Here is a 24,703-nt window from a genome sequence, read left to right as displayed (position 1 = left end):
AAGTTTCAACACCATTAATAACAATTATTAGAAAATCAAGATCAGTTTTAATTCACCCTAGAAGATCGCGGCACACTTCCACCCTGTTCAATAGTTGTTTTCTGTTCAACAGTGAGGTTTTTGGGACCAATTTTGCACAAACGTTTTTCATGTCCAATTCATTTGTCAAAATTTGATGGATTGTGGTACGGTTCAAATTCAATTTTTCTACAATCATTATAACAGTTAATCGCCGGTCGACCGTATCAAGTCTTTGATACGATCAACATTGTCGTTACTTTTTGACGTTAACGATCTTCCAGAGCGTGGATCGTCCGCAACTGATTTCCGGCCGTCTGAAAATGGTTTAAACCAACTAAAAACTTGGGTCCGTGACAGAGCATCATTTCCAAACGCTCTTTTCAATTTTTAAAAAGTTTCAATATCACTCTCACCGAGTTTAACACAAAAATAGATTGCACAACGTTGTTCATAATTAGAATCATTCAGTTTTGTAACACAACAAAAACTCGTTTTACGAAAAGTTTGTTACGTCTCACGTGGCAACAATAAACTAAAATATGAATATCTAATATAAATCAGCTGTTCATATAACCATAAGTTTACTAGTATCTTTACAGTTTTGCCACTTTAGCTGCCAAGCTAGTCTCATTACTTTATTTACAGACCTCATAAAATTACTGGATTCAAGATCGAGAAAATAAATTTCCAAACTAACGAAACCTTGAATTTTTAAAGCTACATAAACTACATTTCTAAATATATTTTTATATAGGTACTGTAATTTTCTTAACTTATTCTGATATTCAATTCATGTCTTTAATAAGGAATCCCTTCTAAACGGTTAATCCTTTATTATAAATCCTGAACATGATTTTCTCTAGACCCTAATTCAACTATACAAAATAATGCATCACAAAAATATTCCTTTGTTTCCTTTACACCCAAAATTTTTTTTGGAATTTTTATTCTTGATTTCACTGAAATAAAAAAAATAATCCCTATAAAAGAATAATTGTTTAAATATACTGGTTTATAAAATGACCTTTATTTAAACTTTATTTTCGATTTATAATAACAATTTTCATAATACCACTCCGCCGAGGCGGAGTATCAACCTTTCATGCGTAGATCCTGGGTTCGAATCCCGGTCAGGCATGGTATTTCACACAAAAATGAACTAAGCAGTTCATTCCTGTCACTTCAAAAAATAAAAACAATTTTACAAAGAAGGATGACCCGGGCTAACTCTTAGGTAAAGCTAAATGAACTTAAAACATATATACGCATTAGTTTTCCAAATTAATTTTTCTTAGTGATTGCATGAGATTTTTATATAATACTGAAGAAAACAAATCCTTTTAAGAAACAAATTGCATGATAAAATTATATTTTGTTTAATAAAAATCATCTCTTTTATCAAATTAAATGACTATAATTCGATAAAATAATGTAACAAATTTCATTTCAACTCAAATACATTTCCAGGTTGGTTTTAATTAGATTAGGGAGATGGCCCATGTAATTTATATCCCTTGGAGAATGGAGGTAACATAAAGTGACAGAGTATCCTGTAATAACAATACAACAATTACTACTGCTACCGAGTAGTAGCAGAATTAAATTATGAAATAAAAATAAATATTAAAAATAAAATCATATAAAATAAATCTTTATTTTTTTTTCTTTAAAAATCGTATTTAACGCTAACAGTAACTTCCTAAATCCTAATATGACACTGAAGTTGAATAATCGAAGTTTAAAGAAAAATCTAAAAAAAAAATAATTTATTTTGATATGGATTTACTTTTTTAAATTAATGTTATTTTATTTTTTTTAGTTTTACTTTAAATACGAATAAAGCTTAAAAAACCCGAATGAAAACAGGTGTTTGAAAAACAGACTAAAATCATTAAAATTAAAAATTTAATGAAAAGAAACAATCTAAAAAATTATCGAACAATAGTGAGAAATTACAGAGTGTTAACTAAGACCATCTGGAGTGCCGGAATACATCTTCTTTACAGACTAATTTTCTAGGAATATAACGCTCTATTTTTGACATCATAATATCATTACAATAAGCTAGTATTAAGCGCTGATGACAAATGCCTGAAAATATTTTCAATTTATTTATGTGACTATGTAATGTTTTGCTAAAAAATGTTTTACGGAAGTTATATGAAAATTTATTTACAAACTACCAGAGGAACTTTCTCTGAAGTATAAAAAAAATAATTAAACCGATTCATTTAATGAACTGTAAAGCATGAACAGATATAGAAATAAATAATTAGGTTATAAATAATCAGATCGAACCAAGAACCTCTACCATTTTTTTACATCGCTTAAAATAATATTACAAAAGAATTGTTTGTTTTAGAATATATATATATTTTTTTGTAACATGTTTCTCTTATCTTCTACGTTTTTATTTAAACTTGAATTCCTTTGTACATGAGAAACAATAAAAGAATTCCCTTCTACAAATAGTCGAAGTTGGTTTAAAGAAAATTACAATGTATGTAATAATATTAGAAGATATTTTTATTGTAAATATCGTTGCTTTGTATTACATTTTTAAAACAACTATGTTAAACCTGATGTCATTTTGATGTTAAAATTACTTTCATGAGAAAATTAAAAAAAAAAAAAATAATAAAAAAATATATATATTCCACCATTCCAGAGATCCTTTGCTACTTTCGTAGCACTTGCTACACGTGTTTTTTTAACATTATTTTTTTACGATTGTTATAGATACTTTTCCAAATTTTGTCTTTAAAAAAAAAACTCATTTTTTAATTTCTTATTTTTAAAATCGAAATTCTTCTTCAAATTTTGATTTAAAAAAATAATAATAATTTAAAGATCAATTGAAAAATTATACAATTTTTAAATTCTAGAACGATTTTTTATTTCAGCTCAACCTGTAAAAAAAAATATATTCAAAATTTGTATTGGAATATTAGAATATAATCATTATAAACAATACTTGACGACATAATCGACTTTAAATTTTTATATATTATACATTTATACATTACTTCAATTCATTAATGTTGGACAAACTTTACTTTTCATACTAAATCATAATGCAAAGAAAAAGACTCTTATGCACTTCTGCGCAAGAAGACCGATTTTTCGTTTCCGACATCCTTACTATTTCGCAGGCCGAAACGCGCTGATTTTCACAATACAACGCATTACAAACGTTCGATTAACCAGCAGACCCTATATAAAAGCATCAAGCTTTAACTGACTCGCCACTGTGACTAACTACATAAAAGCGTATGAAAAACACACCACAGCACAATAAACATAACCTCAAATTGAGGTTAATTGTCTGTTCTTTTTTCTTTGCTTTTATATTCACTTCTCCCGGAGCTGGACCCGCAATTGCGTATAACTCAGCTCCGGGAGGTATCGTCAACTCAACCTTACGAAGATTCACCCGGGTCTTCGTCGTAACAATTGTCTGCCTCTAACCGGGTCTCAGTCTTAACAGCTCGAGGACGATGGAGTCCTCGTTTCTCATCATCGTCGCCCATACCGACAAGCCCGGACGAACGACGACTCCACAAGAGGACGCCCTCGCTATCTCGTCGTCCTTGTCTTTGTGCTGTAGTAGTTGTCTGTTGTCGACTTTTAATTAAACGTAACTCAAGAACGACTCAACAAATCATCAAATTTTCACATGCACAACTTCAGATAACTACTACAGAATTTCTAAATTTCAATGAAACTGATTTAATAGTTTTGGAATTTTCATGTCACTAAATTTTATACATGGATTTTATTTTTGAGATTTTCAAACAGTAAAACTTTACACATGAATGATATTTTCCTAATCGTCATATCTCAAAACGTAATGAAAATTTATTTTCACCCGTAAAACATACCATGCGATCGAAAAAAAACTCAAAATGAGGTTATGTCATCTGTTGTCGACTTAAATTAAGTGTAACTACGGAACGATACCAATCTTCATCAAATTTTCAGATGCACATCGTCAGATACAGTACTATATCATGTCATAATCTCAATGAAATTGATGAAGTAAGTTTGGATATTTTTAACCACCAATTTTACACATAACCTGCATATATAAGGAAGGAAATTACATTTTATGTGAATGGTATTTTTCATAGCTCAAAGTAGAGAAAATTCATTCACTATTCAATCCCAATGTGCAAGCAAACGTAATAATAGCTTTTACTTCGAAAAGTCGGTAAAAAAAAAATCTTAAACTTATCTAACTCACCGGGTTGGTCTAGTGGTGAACGCGTCTTCGCAAACCAGCTGATTTCGAAGTCGAGAGTTCCAACGTTCAAATTCTAGTAAAGGCAGTTTCTTTCACACGGATTTGAATACGAGATCATAGTTGGTGGTTGGGTTTCAATTAACTACAATCTCAGAAATGGTCGACTTGAGACTGTAGAAGACAACGTTAACTTACACTCATACATATCATCCTCAGAAATAATACCCGACGGTAATTCCCGGAGGCTAAACAGGAAAAAAAACATATTGTATCTGATAAGATACAAGTTTATGACTTTTATGTAGATTTTCAAGTGCAGAACGCATCACGACAAAAGATTTCCAGTCTAATGAATCAATTGAAAAATTATTTATGAAAATATATGATTTAAAAAAATATTTTTATATGTTTATAAACTGGATATATAACAAAATAAAATTGACAATTCTTCTCAATTAAAACTTTCATAATAAAAGATAAAATAAAATACAACTATTTATGTAATGATAAGAAACAGTTTACGTAACAATTTTGACAGAAATTTCGTAATTTCCTATGAAAAGTGGATTAAAAAGGTATCAGAATATTGTTTTGATGGCCTACTTAATTATATTTACTTAGTGTATTGGTAGTTATAATTAGGGGATAAAATCAAATAAATACTCGTTATTTAATTTATAATAGATTCATCATTTGATTATATATGCAACTATCTATAACTTTTATACAATAAATTAATAATTTTTAAAAAAATAACTTGTTACTGATAATGAAATAATAAATAAATACAGCCTATTTAAAAATAAATAAATAAATATAAAAACAGATTACAGTCCATTGAATAACCGAATTTCAAGACAGCAAGAAATGTATTTCTATATATACTCATGCAATAAACGCAGTATACATTTTAAATATAATAAATATTCCACGGTATTTTTCATTCTACAAATACGTAAGAAAGAACAACAAACAATAAATAAATGTTGACAAATGCAATAAATCATTTCGGGTTAGATTTCATACATTTTTAATAGAATGCATAATTTAGATGTTTCAGAAGAAAATAAATGAAATAAATGTCATCGAAAAAAATATTCTCGATGCTGTTTGTAATTTACTCTATTTTATGGAATTTATCATTTTTACAGAAGTCAATTTTTAATCAATGAATACATTTAAAACAAGCTACACTTTATTTCAAACTATGTAATAAAAAAAAAAATTAAACGAGTTATATTAAACCATTTCAGTTCATCATTTCTTTTATACGGGTTTGAATACTAGATCATGGATACTGGTGTTCTTTGGTGGTTGGGTTTCAATTAACCACACATCTCAAGAATGGTCGACCTGAGACTGAATAAGACTACACTTCATTTACATTCATACATATCATCGTCATGAATTCTCTAAAGTAATAACTTACGGTGGTTTCGGAGGCTAAACAGAAAAAGAGAGAGTTCATCATCTCTTAACCTACGTTAAATTTTACGCATTAAATTAAAATCCCTTTACAATTCTATGTTTCGTAAAACTATCTTAATTTTTTCTCCGTGTTTAGACCAACTCGGTTAAAATTATTGACCTCGCATATTATTAGGTGATTTATATGATTATAAATCAGTTAGGGTCATAAGAAAAAAAGACAAGAAAAAATTGTCTAAAAGAAAAAAATATATTAAGGTTATACTTTAAACATTTTAACAGAAAAATTAGAAAGTTATGTTTAGCAATTAAATTCTAAATTAACGATTAATAGTTAATAATATAGTAAAGTTGTTAAAATTCCCACCGAAGATCTATTATAACTGAAATTAGGAAACTAAAGATAAAACTTAGTATCGGAATTTAGATTAACAAATATTACAATGGAAGCCAACAATATCTTTTTACTACATAATTAAAAAACCACCATAACTAAATTTAAGCACACAAAAAAAAATAAAAAAGAAATAGGTTGCTTATATCTTTTTTGCGTTTAAATAATTGAAAGCAAAAAAAAACTGTTGTCTTTACTAAGCTTTTAATTATTATTTACTCATCACTATGGCAACCTACATAGAAGTGAATTTACTAATGAAAACAGCACACCAACATCAGTTTTCAATCAATAATATCTTATAATATATATATATATATATATATATATCAATAATAAAAAGACCTCGATTATCAATTCTAATTTAAAAAAAAAAGTTTTCCAGATGTTGCAAAGAGATCTATCAAATATCACTGGCCAAACAACAAAGACTGACTCACATTAACAAACATTGATGATGATAAAAATAATCATTCAACTTTCATAAATACATCTCAAAGGATCAAAGGTCTTATTCTGAAATACACCCGGTACTCTGAATTTCCTATCATGTTTTATCTGCGTGCATTTAACGGAAATTTATAATTTAACTTCTATTAAAGAAAAGTTTAAATTTATATAATTTTTATCGATACCTTATTTATTTTAAATTCGTTAACTTTTATTTGAGTTCTGTATTTTGCACTACAGAAAGTAATGTTTTTTATACGATCATTTATTTAAATTCAAGATAAAGAAAGTGCCATTAAATTTTTACAAAGAAAATTATTGCAAATGGAACATCAGTGTAATGCTGGCCGTACCGTGCAGGTATTGACAGGCGGCTGTGTAATCTTTGTGACAGCTGAAAAAAAAATCACCATTATAAAGGGAACTCAGAATTTGAAGTTACGTTTTGAAACTATAATATTCTTTCTTTAATGTTAAAGCCAGGAGCACGGAACTACAGAATTTTTTATTACAGAATTAGTGGTATCCGCTAGACCAAATTTTTGGTTATTTAAAAAGGAAGTATGTGTTCATGCATGATTGCAAGATTCGTCAATTATTGGTGATTTGGAAATATAAAAAATAAATGTATCATATTTTTAATTTAAGAAAACATCATAACTTAAGAAGGGGGTACGCACCCCAAGGTGCGACATTGTGGGCCAACACGCACCCATAACAATAGCTATTTGAGGGTACATAGAGTGAAATAAACTCTAATTAATGTATCTTGTACCAGACTGAACCGCAGCTACCATTTTAACCGAAATTCAAAACGTTTTACGAAATATGCCAACTATTTCTGATTAGTAACTAGGATATGGTGGCTTTCAAAATTTCTTATTTTCCTTATTTAACCATTTGTTTTTTTAAATCCGGCTAATAATGATACTCAGACGATAATCGTAGAGGGCATGTGCAAAACACCGGAATCACAGAAAATACTGACGGTAAGAAACATGCTCATTTCATATCACTAATTAGCAAAAACAAATAAAAATTGTTACCCGATATCTTGCATACCCCCTCACGATCCATTGAATCGTAAAACGGTTTGATTAGATTATTTTAGGATAAGATAAAAATTTATAACCATGAGACTTTACAGAATACTGCACTTCTATTAATTGAGATAACTATACTTTCATAAATACATTTGGTCTCAGTTTAAAGGAGTAAATTAAAAAAGAGTGATGTACCGCCGTACTTTAGGAAAGAACCCGGATGCTTTCAAAAGAAATTTAAAATGTAAAATATGAAAGAAAAATGTTATATCAGTGAGCTTCAGCTCTTCAGATAACTATAAATGATATACGTCTAATAAGAAGAAAATATATCTTCATAATATTAACTACCGGAACTCATTCCATTCAGAAAGGGATTTGGAGGCTAGACAATAAAATACGCAGTCGAATTTGCTTTTCGGGTACACAGAAGCAAATTTCATGTCAGAAAGGGAAAGAACCATTAGTCCGATAATTTGCCGACCCGGAAAATCTGACAAAATGATGAATTCTTTTAATTGATTTCTCTGCTTCATTCAATGTTAAGTGGCAATAATAAGAACCTCTTCGAGATATCATTTCTCTGTTTATCACTGATCAGCGATTAGTGAATCTCTGACAACGACATATTGTCGTTGATAGCGAAAATTATGGGCTTACGAAAGTATACACAACCACGCGCCAAGTTGCAACATTGCAGGTCAACACATTCCCAAATATACACCAAAAATAAGTAATATATTAAATCTACTCTTATTAAAAGTATAGCACCCGTTCTTTTCTCATACGGTGATCCTTTATTACAGTATGTTTCTTTAAGATACATTAGAAACAAATACCATGGAATAAATATGTTACCAGTAAACATGCAACATTGATAATAGATTCCATATATCGACAACCTAACCTTCTGTAAACGTAAAACCAGTTATATATAAATATCTTTTTTGCAAACTTAGTGAGTCACTGATGTAACAAAAAATTATAAATTGTCTTTAGCAAAACATCATAGAGGGAAATTTGATAGAAAGTAGAAAAAGAGGAACAAGTATTAGAATACTTATGACAACATAAAAGGAAGAAGGATAATGAAACGAAATATAGGAAGATTTCATTTCCTCTTCCGATAGATCCTCCATGAAAAAAAAAGTTCTATTTTTTTGGTCCACCGTGCCACGGAGGATGTAAAGGTTTGGTTTATTGTGGCATTCTTAAATTCAAAGACAATTCAGGTTATATTTTACAAACCTTCAATATGTTAATGTATGGTTAATCAAAAAAGGATTTATTAATTCTACCAACTATTCTGATAGAAAACAACCTACAATAACTTATTTCTTCATTATCATTAAGTAACTTCATTCAATTATTTTTTATTTAATTCATATGTTATATTTAACATTGTTGATTAAGATTTTTAATTTTATAATGAATAAAGAAATCCGAAATCTATATGATTTTAGGTATAATAAGCAAGCGGTATAGGTTAATCGATGTACACGTAAATCATTGGAATGAGATGTTCGCCAATGAATACACCTACACGTCACAAGGACTCACGAACAACATTCTAAAGAAATCCTAGATCCATATGATTTTGGGTACAATAAGCAAGCGGTATATATTACCCTATTTACTCGTAAAGACTATTCTTTGATCAAGTTATACGTGCATTTACAGATTAAAAGAAAGATATGGTTGATAAAGCAACTTAATATATATCCAAGCTCTATGATTATTATTCAGTAATACTCATTACTATTATATTATATGCAAACGAGTCAGAATATAATTTAAAACTAAATAGAGTCAATAATTCAACTATATTTAATTTTTAAGCGATATATCCCTTAAACTTTGATATTCATATTACATTGTATAACATACATTTATAATTATATTGTTATAAGTTTTATTGAGATTACAAAATAAAGATTGTTTATATTATTATGATATTATTTGTAACCTTTGTTTGGTATTTATGTTAACATACAGCATCATAGATTATATTTATTATCTATTCATCTCTTCACTGTATAATACACGTTTACAGTTGTATTGTTATAAAACCTATCGAGATTACAAACAAGATTATTAATATTATTTCATGTTATCACTTGTAATTTTTCATTACAATCTTATAAAGAAAAAAATTCTCGGATTTTTGACGGGCAGTTAGTTCAGTTTCATGTTTCGTTTCCTCCTTATTGATGGTAAACAAACTGTCACTTCTTCTTATTTCATAAACGCTAATAAATCTGTTACTCCAGTTGACGAGTTTATTAGCTGATTTTTATGATATATTATTTTTTATTTATTGTATTGTTAGTCTAAATCATTTTTTCATACATGTAACTTTACTATTTGCAAATATTAATATATTAATCTTGATTCTAATGAAAAAAAAACACTAATTAATAGACGCATAACTATTAAAACGTCATACAATGTGATATAAAATATAAAGAATATTCTACCTCAGTATGTTATAATCTATCTATATAAATATGTGTAATCTATTTACTAAATAAACATCGAGTACACTAAACAGACTAACAATGAATTTATTAAGAGATATAAATGATCCAGCGCCGTAAAGTTTCAGAATAATTAAAGGTGCAATAAGGTATAGTTATTCGAACACATTTTTTATCAAAAGGTAGACTTAAAAACATAGAAAAAACATTTCAAAATAATTAATACTGATTGTGGTACACTAGAATTTCACACGAATATTTAATTCGAACAGGCGCAATATTATATGTTATGTAGATTAACTCATATGTGTAACTTAACGCACTTTTTAAACATACATACATTACATATAGATATACACACACACACACACACACAGACACGTACATGAATATGGATCGAAGTGAAAACCTCGTCCTTAAAACATAAGTTTGTTCATATAACATAAGTCGAGTATAGAAGTACATTTTCTTTAATATTAATATTTTGGATAATGGGAGATAGGATCCACTGAGGTATTTTGATTTATGTAGAGTAAGTTTTTATAACCACAAAGTATAAATAAGATACCGTCATGACGAATTCATTATTTTGAACTAACTGGCTCAACTATTACAGTGTATCTATCGGACAGGGTCAACAGTAATTACCTAAAAAGTACTAAATTTATACAAATTTTTAATTTTAATTACCTTTTGATAATTTAAAATTTTAATATAAATAAATCATAACTGAATAGATTTTTTAATAAAGTAAATTGTTTTTAAGATTATTAAATAATGTTTATTCATTTGTAAGTTAGCAACTAAATTTCTATAGAAAATATAATTTTGTAAAATCGTATTTGAAACAACCGTTATTTAGTTTTCTTCCTTCTGTTTTGCACTAATGAACAACGCTGATGAAAGTAAATGATGACTTGCTTCAAATGTAATATAATATAATACAATCTCTTTGCTTTCAACATTTGAAGCAAAATATCATTTAAATTTTGTCTCAAATATTGTTATATTTAGATAGAATGTTATGTCATGTAAAGGAGAATACAACTACAGGATATTACAATTCTATATTAGTATAATTCAAATTTATTCGTAAATAATTATTATTTCTCAGAAATAGAGAGAAGTAAAATTCACAATATTATTGTTTCATAAAAAATTAATTATAATTTTCATTAATTATATTTTAATAGAGTAAACTGATAAAGAAATTTTTTTCTAACATAAAATACAATTAACTTTTGATATGTATTCGATAGTCTATATAGAGATCGTTACAGAAGTAGCTTTAAAAATACACTGATCGTATAAATGCTTCTACTTAGTTTTCCATCAATACTAATAATTTACTTCATTAAGCATATTAGAATCAATATTGATTCTAATAATATAAGTACAAAAAATACGACAGTGTATAATATTCATTGTGCCCTGCCCAGAGCTAGCCTCGTAGATATCTGCTACATCTTGAAAAATTCATGACTTATTATGTATGATATTGATTAAATCAAACGAGGTATTTTAAGAGTATTGATAAAATATAAAAGAGGAAATATTTTAAAATTCCGTAAGTACCTCGAAAATTAGTTCAAAGTGAAATAATTTTGTTAAACTAAATCAAGATAAATAAAAGAATAAATAATATATTTCAAAGACAAAATTATGTCACCGAAGATAAAGGAAGGATTTATATGAGGATATCATGTGATGAAATGTACTGATGTGCATGCATAATAGTTCGTATGAAGTATAATAAATGAAGCCTTTTCTTTTTCCTGTTTAGCCTCCGGTAACTACCGTTTAGATAATACTTCAGAGGATGAATGAGGATGATATGTATGAGTGTGAATGAAGTGCAGTCTTGTACATTCTCAGTTCGACCATACCTGAGATGTGAGGCTAAACAGGAAAAAGAAAGGTACAGACGATAAGATAAGTTAGATGAACTTACGGACGGGTAAGAAGTCGAGCTATGCGAAAAGCTAATTTTCACTTCTGTTTATGTAGTACATGTACTACATAAACAGAAGTAAAAATTGCTCTTTACATTCGAGCAACGTTTATGCGGGAAGAGATCTGTATCATTCGTTTTCTAACGCGTTATGAACAGAATGGGGAAGGTCTACAGAAGCGTATTTTCATAACAGATGAAACGCGGGTTTACCCCTATATACCTCAAACAAACGCGCGACGTTGGAATGGCAAAAGAAAGACACCGGCCTGGTGTCTTTCTTTTGCCATCACAGATGGCAAAAGATGCAGATCTGTGATCACAGATGGCAATTTTGTTATCACAGATCTGGCCTAGATCTGTGATAACGAAAGATCATGACGTCAGCTGATAAAGTTTCGTGTATCTTGTTCTGGGATATGATAGGGGTATTGTTGATTGATCTATTGTATCGAACGAAAGAACCAATAACCTTGATTTCTGCCTATTACAACGCGACCTCTTACAGAAACTCGTGAAACCACCCCACAGATCAAAACGCCGCAATATTATAATTAATACGCAGCGCCGTCTTGCTTCACGACAACACGCAGCCCCGTATTCCTAAGGTGCGAGATACACGTCAAACTCGGCTAGGAAAGACTCGACCATCCAGCCTGTGGTTCTGATCTCAGTCCTTGTGACTATCATTTGTTCGGCCCGCTAAAGAATCCATTAGGTGGATATCATTTTGCACCGTTGATGAGGTTGAATTATTTATGCGCAACTGGCTCACAAAACGCCAAAAAAATTCTAATAGGTATTCGATATTTTCCAAAAGGGTGGATGTTCATGGAAACTGACTTGACAAAGGTGTAATACTGATTTTCTCGATTTTTGTAAATACAGTACTTTTGCGAACAAATTCTCATTTATTTTCGAACTACCCTTAAAAAAGAATAATACATCAACAACCAAACGAATGTTTAACAAAAACAGAATTTAACGAATGGTTCATTAAGAATATTCAAGTTAAAATTATTACATTATAATATTAAGACTGCAAGATTGGCAACAACATCACAAATTCATTTGAGATTTGAACCGCATAAATACGTCGAGAAGAATTTAATTTTTCAAACTCTAATTATGTGAAATGGAAAATTATTTATGTTCATATTAATTTTCAATGAACTAAAGTTTTAGAGTATACAGTTCTTCAAATGAAAAAAGAAAACGTCACCTTACTACCTTATAAATTGAGATTTATAATTAAATATAGACGTAACAAACGAGTAGGAAAATACCTTTCAATATCGTTTCCTTACACACACGTGCGCGCACGCACGCGCGCGGTCCTGTGTAAAACCATTTGTGGCTGAATAATCTCCAAAACTACTTTAAAAATTTCATTGAAATTTAGTTATGACGTACTATTGTATATGAAGTTGCGCATGTGAGAATTTGATGAAGATTTGTTGATTCATTCTTGAGTTACCCTCAATTTGAGGTTATATTGATTATATAGTGGTATATTTTTTATACTCGCATACACAATGAGTCACATTTGTGAGCGAGTTGAAAATTGATGCTTGGATGTAGGATCTACTAGTTAGTCAAACGTTTGTAAGTCGTACTCTGAAAAACAATGCGTTTATGACTGCGAAATAGTGAGGGCGTCGGAAACGAAACGTCGGACTTCTTTTGCACAATTCTGCGCAAGAGTTTATGCTAAATTGCAACAGTCACTTCCATAAAAATTAATCTAGCAGATCTCATATATAACGCACTTCACTGCTCTGCTTGTTAAATATGTAAAAATAGACGTCTGAATCAATAAACAACATAAACCAGCACTGAAAAAAGTAATAGCTTCTAAAATAATATTCTGACAAACAACAGAAGATATTAATTTTATTATTAAATAAAAACGATGTATTTATTATAGAAATATGTACCAGATCACTCGGTACACAGTAAAATTTAAATTTGTTTAGTTACATTATCATAACGTAAAAAATATTTATTTAAAGAACGTTAAATTTAAAAGATATTCATAAAATTTTAATACGATTTGAAGCACTAAAAGCAAAACGAATCGTTCAACTTGATAAAAATAAACTAAGTCGTGTCTTGACTTCATAAATCTATTAAAAACACGTACAGTATATTTGATTTACTATTAAAATAATAAGGAATAATAATAAAATTAAAATATAACTTAAACTAAATAAATATAAATTTCCAGAAACGTTAATATATCTTAATATTTATATCTACGTAATATAAAACAACTGAATTTTCAAAATAATTTTATTTAAAACAAAAACTAAACTACATAAGCATCATTTTTTCAACAAATATATTTCTAAATTATCTAAATAAAAATCAATTCGCTAATATTTATATTTCTAATATAAAACAACAGACCGACTTTTTATTTTTAAAAGTACTGCCCTAGTTCGTTAGGAATTCTGAAATACATAAATATCTGGGGATCCCGTATGTTCGAAAATGAGATTGTCCGTTTCAGTTCTAAATACATGGTTAGGTTAAACAGACATGTAAATCTCTTTGCTTTGAATCTGCTAGACAACGGTTATGACATTAGCCGATTGCAAAGGACCTTAATGATGGTCGCTGAAGATACCCTATTTTCCTGTTCTTTTCTTTTCCGGTACTATTCTCGTTACTATTTTTTATTATGTTTATTTACTATTGTTTTAACGGTTTACTTTTATTTTATAACGTTATTACTTTTGTTTATTACTATTTAAAGCTGTTTCCATTCGCTCGTTTATCTAACTGTGTTTATTTTCTATTTTATAAAAGCATCTTGTGCGAACTGAATGTGTTAGACACATGTGGTCCATAAATTGGACAAGTTATAGAAACCAGGATCTTACTTGTTACTATAAGTATATTTATTAACATGGACGTTTCTGTTGTTATAATCTTTTAATGTTTGTTTTTATGGGGATGGGATTATCATCATTAGACGGCCCTTTCTCATGTAATATTTTTAATATATTATGTACTTATGATTTTGTTTTTTGTTCTACATAAAAAACCTACAGAGAATTACTTACGTAAAATATACCCTTTTAATAACTTAAAAGCTTTTTATACCTCGACATTTCCTGCATAATAAATTAATCGATTTAAAGTAAACCGAATCGTTATTCGTTTTTATCGTTTTACAAAAAAGTAATTTAATTTTTTCTATATTATTTACGCAAGATATTTTTATCAGATTTATATATTTTGATTTAATTTAAGAGCAATTAAACAACTATTTTAATAAATCACCTAACACTTTTAATGTGAGAAGTATAATTTAAACTTATAATTATATAATAATATACAAAAATCTTTGGAATACATGGTGTAGTTTTATGAAGAAAGGATTCAAAGTTAGTTGTAAGGTACCTATTTAAATATAAGCATGTTACATCCAAAATTTGTAATTCCAATAAATGTGCTAATAATCGCGATCACAAAAAATCATAAAAGGACAGAACCAGGTAACCGATGCCTGGAATCGAAAGATTTATTTTATACTACTGTTTGCAGTTTAATAAGAAACTATTTTATATTTAAAGTAAAAATGCAAACCGTATGAAACAAAAAATTATTGTATAACATGGGAGAATTTAGTACCTTAAAAAACAGCTATTATTACGCAATAAATACCTCCTTACCCAATATTAAAATGCCCAGAGGACAGGAATTCGAGAAGATTTATATAAAACACCAGTTTTTGAAGGAGAGGGTGCAGCTAATTAAGTTTCCTACTAAAGAAAGTTGCAGTAGAATATATACTCCGATTATTACATAACAACTCAAACGCTGATATTAGTCAATTTTTCTTTTAACTTGAGCAGCACATGGATTTGAATAAAGTTATGTAAAGTACGTCGTTTTATGTGCACCCTTCAAAAACTAGGGTCCCATTAAGCGCATTCCTGCTCTACTGAAAGGGACTAACACTGAAAGGCCTTCAGTGTACGGACTGAAGGGGAATCTTATCGGGAGAAGGACGCAAATATCTTACTAATATCCCAAGGAATAACCAATCTAAAATACTTCAAAACCCGTTCTAGTAAGGACCGGATCGCAATCCCCTACTCCATCTATCTTTAAGTAAAAAAAAAATGCATAACTGCCACAAAAAAATTAAGTACTTTAAAAAATTAATTAAAATTAAGTAGGGATAAAAGTATCGTTCTATACCCTTGCGTTCCGTACCGTCTTTTCTGTTAACAAATTATATCTAATGTTCTTCCTGACATTTGGTTAAATAAAATATGATGTTTCACATGAACTTTACATCTACAAAATAAAAAAACAGCTCGTATAGACTATCAAACACATAGCAACTGTTGTTCATTCAAAACCAATGTTAAAACTCAAACGTATAAGAGTCAACAAATTTATTAATTTTAAATACACTATAAATAAAAACGGAAGAAGTTAACAAATAAACTATAAACTGTTGCAAATATTTAAAAATATATATACCGGGAAAATAATAATGTAGCCCATAAAAGATGAGTTTTAATGAATAGATTTTGTTGTAATATTAACCTGATTTTGGTAATCAGAAAAATAAAAAAACTGTTTTACAATTTAAAAAAAAAAAAATTCAATTCAACATTTAGTTCGATGAATAAGCTACCAAAACAAGAGGTATGTAGAAGAATAAAATAATTATAATACATAAAGTACTTACCGTATTATATATATATATATTTATTTATTTATGTAAGCTTACTTTAAAATATTATACATATTTTATATGTACATAAATATGATTTCATTAAGTTGTGATTTAATATAAATATGAGAACTTTTCTCATAAATATACAATTACGCTCATTATATCTTAACCATTTAAATTTGTTATATAAATATGCAATATAGTATTACAACTAAATAAAAACATTCAAAAAGTTAGGTTAACTATATCTATGTAATAACGTTTTAAAATTAATAATTAACAACACGACTTAACAAATTTGAAGTAAAAGTTAATCAATAAAGAATGACAGATGAAAAATAAAATGTGGAATTGATTCGTTTAAAAGTAAACGAATTAGTATTGAAAATCCTAAAACGTTTTATTTCATAAAAATCGCGCGCACGCAATCATATATATAAGCAGATCTAGGATATGTAAATTATTTAATTTAACAGTACAGAGACCAAAAACATTTATGTAAATAGTTATTTCCTATAAAACTCGTTTTTATTTTAATTTAGTGCACTGAATATAAAGCATATGTCAAATTCAACCACGAAACTTGAATATACTATTATCAATAATTATTATTATAAGAGGGAAACATATCAATTCACCTAAGTTCTTAAAAGTAGGTTATTATTTATTATCATAAAAATTCTAATATTAGAATATTTTGACGATACATTCAATCGCTGTAACTTGTACAGGAAATTAATGAAAAGATAACACAACCCTACCACGCAAATAACACAGCACTAATTTTTAAGAAAGTGAGTAAAACTATAAATTTATTTATTTAATTGAAATAATTTACAATTTACAGCGTGTTTATTCCACCAAAATCTAATCATATTGGTTACACTTGAGTAGTTATTAAATAGTCGTATTTAAGTCATGGCTATAAAATTAACCATAAATTATGCAATAAAACGAATAATTTTATTACCATTTAGCTAATAAACTATTCAATAAAACCTTCATACATGTTCGAGAATTAATTACATTAGACTCAAACTCATATTAGTTGGCCTTATTAAATAAAACAAGTTATTTTTAAAAAAAATACTTGCATGTCAAGTGTTTAAAACATTTTTAATGAAAAGTGTGTAAAATTAGTAACAAGCTACATAGCTATTTTTAAAAATTGGAAAATAAATACAATAAAATTATAAGAATCGAAACGACAAGACTTCAAAAAAAAATGTTAACTTTGTGTAACAAATGCACAAAGGTGTAGATGTAAATTGAATATATAATTGTACATTCTATACATATTATTGATTATAATTACTACTCTGGATCTAAAAAAAAATTTACGGAAAAATATATATTTCAAAAGTTTTCTGAAAATGGCTTATATTAGGCCAGTTGAGACTCCAGTTTTAAATAAAATACTGTACGAGAAATTAAAAAAAAAAAATAAATTATAAGAACATTATCATAATTAGGTAGCTGAAAAGTTAAATAAGAAAATTAAAAATAAACCTGGAAAACTGACTTCATAAAAAATAATATAAATTTAAGAAAATACTTTTCCAATTTACATATAAATTTCAATTTTTTGACGTTAAAGCCAAATTACAAAAAAAAATCATAAAAAACACCGACATGATAATTAAATTTAAAAAAAAAATTGAAAATTTATACATTTTTTATTTATTATTCAAAGTAGATTTTTATTATTTTTTTAAAGTTTATTTTACACATTTTTTTTTTTTACTTTCAATTTCATTCAAAATGATGACAGGCTGCAAAAACGCAATCCATACAAAAAATCTTGTGGAGTGGATATTGGCCTCTGAAAATAACTGGAAATGGTTCGCAAACTTCGCGAGAACAGTTCTCCGTAGGAAGGTGGAGGAATATCGACGCCGGGGTTACTAGAATGCTAAGTGTAGGGAAGGATGGACAGCCCCGTATGCTTAAGTGTACTGGTTCCTGTGAGGGGACGGGGACTCCATGGGAAAGCCTTCGCGAGGGGTTAAGTTAAGACCGAGACCCGGCTGAGGGTGTTAGTTTTCTGCGATTGCTTGCGCCCTTGGTGCTGGTACCTTTGGTTTGAGGCAGGGCATAATGACCGAGACCCGGTTCCTGGTTGGGGGGGGGGGCTGGGAACGGCATAGGCGGGCCCTGTTTCTCCCGCCGGGGATTAGAGGCAGGCACAAAAGATCCAGAACCGGGGGGGTCGTGCCGGATGTTAAGCCGGTGGATGGGGAGACCTCCTTAGAGTCGGAAGGACACGTCCCTGGGCCGAGTATACTTAATTGGATGTCCGGCCCAGCGATGTAGGGGGGAAAAAAACCACCAAAGAACACCGGTATCCAGGATTAGGTAACTACGGTAACCTGAGTAGCCAATATCTACTAATGTTAATGACATACAAAAATAAAAAAGAATCTTCAAATCCTGTACATAGACTGTATAACTTTTCGTTCCAAAAACCACGAAAGAAACTTTTTGCAAACATTAAAAACGAATTATCGACCTATTTAGTCATTAATGAGATCTCAAAATAGATTTTTAAAAAAACAAACCGTGTTGGAAAAGAAAATTCCTTTTTAAATCATATAATAAGAGAAATGTTTTATCCTATGAAAAATTATTAAAAAAAGGAATAGAAATTATTTTTAAGTTCATTGATTATTTTAAGGTAAAAAAATTGTTATTTTCCAAAGGAAACAAAAAAGTCAAATAAAAAGAAAAAATACAACTGAAATATAAGTTGCGTTCAAATCTATGATTAACACGGTTTGGTAAAGTAATATTTCAGTATAACATTTTTAAGGATTAATAGCATAAGGAATTGAGAAACTTCAAGCTATAAATAAAGAAGTAAATCAGTGAATTACGCTTTGAGTAACGTGTAGTTGTTACGGTTTTATTTATAAGTTAAATTTGAATATATTGCTCACACTTTCTCTTCAAACACGCACATACACACACCACGCGCGCGCATCCTTAATTACAAAGCTAGATATGAGTTTTTGTGACTAATATTTTTAAATATAAAAAATCTACTCTAATGGAATCAAGTTGTAAAGAGAAAATAATAAAAACTTATGATTTATAACTATAAGTTGTAGACAGATTTCCCGTATTTGTTTAAAGAAGTCAACAAAACAATTCATCCTTACTTCTTAAAAAATAATGAATGAATGGAAAATAATAAAAAAAAACAGTTCAAATAGGCATAATGAAATATTATTTATTAAGATACGTGCATTCAAATGAATATCTCAACAAAAAATGTTACAAAATCGATGGAAATTACGTGAAAATACTGATTGACTAATACTTTTTGGGCAAGAAGTTTTAATTAAAAATTATATCGCCTCCGTGGAACAGACATTAACGAAGTAGCTTGTTACATTGAAAGTCCCGGGTTCGATACCTCATTAGGGTCAGAAAAATCGATAACAAGCAATGTTGATTGTTGTATCTAATAATATTTTAGCCCGACTTAAATATACTAAGCAAATGAATGAAAAATATTCAAATTGATTTTAAATATTTCATTCTAACTAAATGAAAAAATTTAAAGAAACAGTCGGTTGGTTGGTTTTATGTTGTAAAAAAAATTATTAGTTTGGTTACAAATAATAAATAAACACAATTTTTATTTGGAATGTTTTATAAATAATCTGATATAAAGGTATGATGTATTAAAAAAAGTTAAAAAAAAAAAATTTATAATAAAAATGTCAATGTATCAAGGAATTATTAAAATATTTCGTATTACGAATTTATTTACAAAATATATTTTTACTAAAAGAACATGAAAGAGATCTCATCAAAGATTTATTAATTAATATCTGGAAAAACAAAATTTCTGTAGATTCATTTACCTATATGTTGAAATAAAAAAAAATCGTATTGGATGTAAATAAGCAAAACTAGATTTTAGTAAAAATAGTATAAACATTTTTTATGGAATTCATCTAAATTTAATTTATTTATTTTTTTTTTTTTAGATGTATGTAAAGTATGATAAAGTAAAAAATCGTACTCATAGAGTAATAAAATATTTTTTTATTAAGTCAATTTGAATTCACTGGAATTCCTCTAGTTTCGAGATTTTTTTTAACGACATCTGTTCAGCAAGATAATTAAACAATAAGTAAATAAGATCTATATTTGAACAAACATTAATCACAGACCCAGCGGCTGGTGACTTATCAATAACAACGAAATGAAAGAAATCAAATAGAAGAGCACTCCGTACAGTCAGACCATAAAGTCACCTAATTGAAACGATAAGGCAAACCAAGCAATCTTGAAAAATCAGTGATCGTCATATTCAATAAATTGACCGCTAAATAACCCGGGTGCCGCCGATCCAAACGATTTTGTTACCGTAGGCTGACCAAAGAGATTTCCTGCCGAACGGTTCGCAACTTAAAATCATTATATATGAGGCTGGTGCTTATGCACCATGGTATGTTTTTGCAATGTTTTTTCTGGTAGCGAGATCAGTTAAAAAAAAAAATCCTTCGGTGTTGTATTTTACTTTACATAACAATATACATTAATACTGTCTTTTAAAATTTTGTATTATAGAATACTTTCAAACCTGAAATACTATTTTCTTGACTTTTAGAACTGCGTTGGTTTATTTTGTAAAATAAACGGTTTAACATTATTTTAAATTAATTCGCAAATTTGCTTAAATTAAAAATTACAATTACTGAATCTTTATTGTACAATTTTTTTTTTTGAATTCATCACTTTCTCCCATCACTTATACCTACTGCCCATAAAATTCAATATAAATTAATTCAAGAAGTATAAAAATAGAATCATATTTATAGAAAAATGAAAATAAAAAATAAATAGTAAATTTTGATGAATTGATGTTGATTTGAGTGACCTTAATTTCGAAGCACCCAGGAAAAGATATACATTGATTAGATAAAAGGCCTACAATTATCTGCTGCTTTACATTTTCTGCAGCAATCCTCTTCATAGGTATGATCAATTTAAAGTAGTTGAATTACAAGAACTTATCTAAGTTGATTTTTCTAATAGAAATATTCACTATACAACCAGTCCGTTTTTATTGTACTTATAGGCTGGAAATCTCATATTTCAGTGGTTCTGGAATTACATTGAGAAATATGTTTGGCTCGGAAAAAAGTAACCGGAAACTATTTAACTCATCGTTTTCCTTACAGAGTCTAAAATGAGATATTTATAACGGCTACGGTAATTTGGATGTATGATTTGTATCGGATGTCATGTTGCATACAACTACTTTAGTAATAATATGCGTACGTAAGTTAATAAATTATAAAGGCTAGGATAAAATTCTTCCGACGTTTTTGTCTTTTCCGAAATTTCTGTAGAGATGTTTATTTTTTAGCAGATACGTAATAAATATTAAAATAAATTGTTGTTACTATTATTATATTTTTATTCATTTTAATATAAATTAATGATTTTTTTTTTAAAATCTAATAAGAAGATTATTATTTTACCAACTAAAATCAAGCATGAAATAAACTACAATAAAATATTATTATTTTTAACGATAGGCAACAGTTGTAAAGGGAGAGGAGATATGACGATTCCGTACTAGATACAAAATGAGACTGAACAAACATACGAACTGGCTCGCGGTTAACCTCCTGGCTAGTTAGATCTATAAGTTCAAAAGAAATATGAGATAAATCACCTACCCCTAGGATGTTGTGCATCGTCAAAATTCTTCAATTTGTTTCGCAACTTACTTTTTGGTATTCTGATTTACTTCACTGTTTCATTTAATTTGTTTAGATATTATTTGAGTGATTGATAAGACTATGTTTTTAGCGTTAGCTTTACGTTTTATGTTCTGAACTTTATTAATATTCCTCGGACTCATCTTTGTATGTACTTAATTATGTTTATTATATATTTTATCTATACTGCACAAGATATGTATACATTATGCACACATGTTTTTTATACTATTAGTTCTTTGGGGGATTTCAATGGAAACCCCTCTTACAGGTATTTTTTGTATTAAAATTTATTAATAGTTCCGGTAAATTGGAACAGATTGTGAATTAAAACACTACATCCGCCAAAATATATATATATATATATATATATGGTTGAATATATTATTAATAATAATAAATATTACAAACTTAAATATTATTTAAGTTCAAATTTGAAAAGTATTAACTTTAAATTTTAAATAAATATTTTCAAGATACAAAACTTATTATATTCAGTTACAGTATACCAACTAGTCGAGGACAAATATTAAATTATCTATCTGTCTTACCAAAATCGTTTCGATCGCCACCCGAATTATCTGGTGTTCAATTTGTTAGATAACAAGATCAGTGATTTTTCAAGATTGCTAAAGGAACAATATTGTTGGTTTGCCTTATCGCTTCAATCAGGTAACTTTATGGCCTGGCCGAACGAGTGTTCATCACTCCATTATTAAGTCACAAGCCGCTGGGTCTGTGGCAACTCAACATTAATTCAAATACATCTTATTTACTTACTGTTCTATGAACAGATTGTAAAGTCGCCGTGTCGTTATAATAAAAAATAAAATAAACCCTATTTGTAATTAAGAGCACCCAATATAAAAATTAAATTTATAGGCTTTCCACTGGAAATCTTTAAAGATACTTGAAACAAGATATAAGTAATTAAGACACAAACTTAATGTTGATGAAAAAAAACCGTTTCAAAATCATGAAACAGTGATAATCCAAAAAATTCGGTGCAGTATACTGGAGAAATAAATAAAATTAAAACAGAGTGAAAAATGTGAGTTATGACCTTTTCTTTTAAAACATATTTCTTAGATGGAGGAAAATCGAATAGAATACATTGACGATAAAAAACTAAAAAAAGATAAAACTAAAAAGACTTTAAAAAACTTTAGACTTTAGAAACTAGACTTTAAAAAAGATTTAAAGGTTAGATGTACATAATTATTACGTAGAACAAAAATTGGAATATTAAAAAGTAAATACTAATTAATTATATTCGAAAATGGTTTTAATGTAAAATATTGTAAATAAATTTTAATATATTATATAATTAAACAATGATAAAAATTAAAGTAGATTAATATTTTTTAATTTTCCACGTACGTTTTAAAAATTAGAACAAATTTTTTTTAACAGCTAGCTATGTATCGTCAAATTTACGAAGGTATAAATGAAGAATTTGAAATTATTAAATAATGTGAATCTGAAGAAAGGGGCTAAAAGCCGGGTATATGTGCAATTAGGACAAATGCACAGAAAAAAAGTAAATTTCTATACTTAATAAAATTTTAACTTTACGAAACAATGCCACATAACAAAAAATAAAGTAACTATTTAATATCGCATAATATATTTTTAAAATATTAATAAAATTTTCGCTTCTTTCAGGGTAAATAGTTTTTTCTTTTTATTCAGTAAACTCGTTTTTCTTAATTAACCTTACTTTTTGAACGTTATATATTTTTCTTAATGTAAGACACATTTATTTATTTATATATCTTTTTGTAAGTATTCTTAAGTGATAAAAAAGAAGAAAATTGTACATACTGCAGAGTGGTGATAAATGATTATATGTAACGTTTATTTTTGGATGAATGTATTGATGGAGACACACAACACATATGGCACATCACCATAAAGAATTATAACACTCGCGACATCGAGACAAACAGTAACAGGGTACTGACATACCTCCTACAAGTAACGCGGCGCGCGGGCGACTGTTGAAGTCGAGTAACTTGATGTCAGTCACCAGAGCGCATGCGTGGTCAAGGTAACCCACTATACGGAGACTGAGTTCGCCGATTGAAACAGCTTTGCTGGTGTGTAATTATTTAAAACAGATAATTTTTGGACAATATGTTGTGATAAAGACACAATTAAAACAACAACGATGTAATATAAGCTTTATAAATGATAATTTATATGTTCCCTTTTTTCTATTACAAATATTAAAACTGGAAATTACAATCGGTATAA

General features: G+C 28.4%; 1 protein-coding gene across 1 annotated transcript in view; it reads right to left on the bottom strand.

Moving 5' to 3' along the window:
* LOC142325158 (atrial natriuretic peptide receptor 1) overlaps positions 1-24,410 on the bottom strand; it is a 1,463,037-nt gene extending 1,438,627 nt beyond the window's left edge. The window contains exon 1 of the mRNA XM_075366562.1: positions 24,272-24,410. The gene's annotated coding sequence lies outside the window, so the exon portion shown is untranslated. The remainder of the gene's footprint in view (positions 1-24,271) is intronic.
* Positions 24,411-24,703: the final 293 nt, after the last annotated feature.

Source organism: Lycorma delicatula, chromosome 5 (assembly GCF_047948215.1).
Source record: "Lycorma delicatula isolate Av1 chromosome 5, ASM4794821v1, whole genome shotgun sequence".
Classification (NCBI taxonomy): domain Eukaryota; kingdom Metazoa; phylum Arthropoda; class Insecta; order Hemiptera; family Fulgoridae; genus Lycorma; species Lycorma delicatula.
Note: the sequence above shows the minus strand (reverse complement) of the source record. Positions and strands in the feature narration are given on the sequence as shown.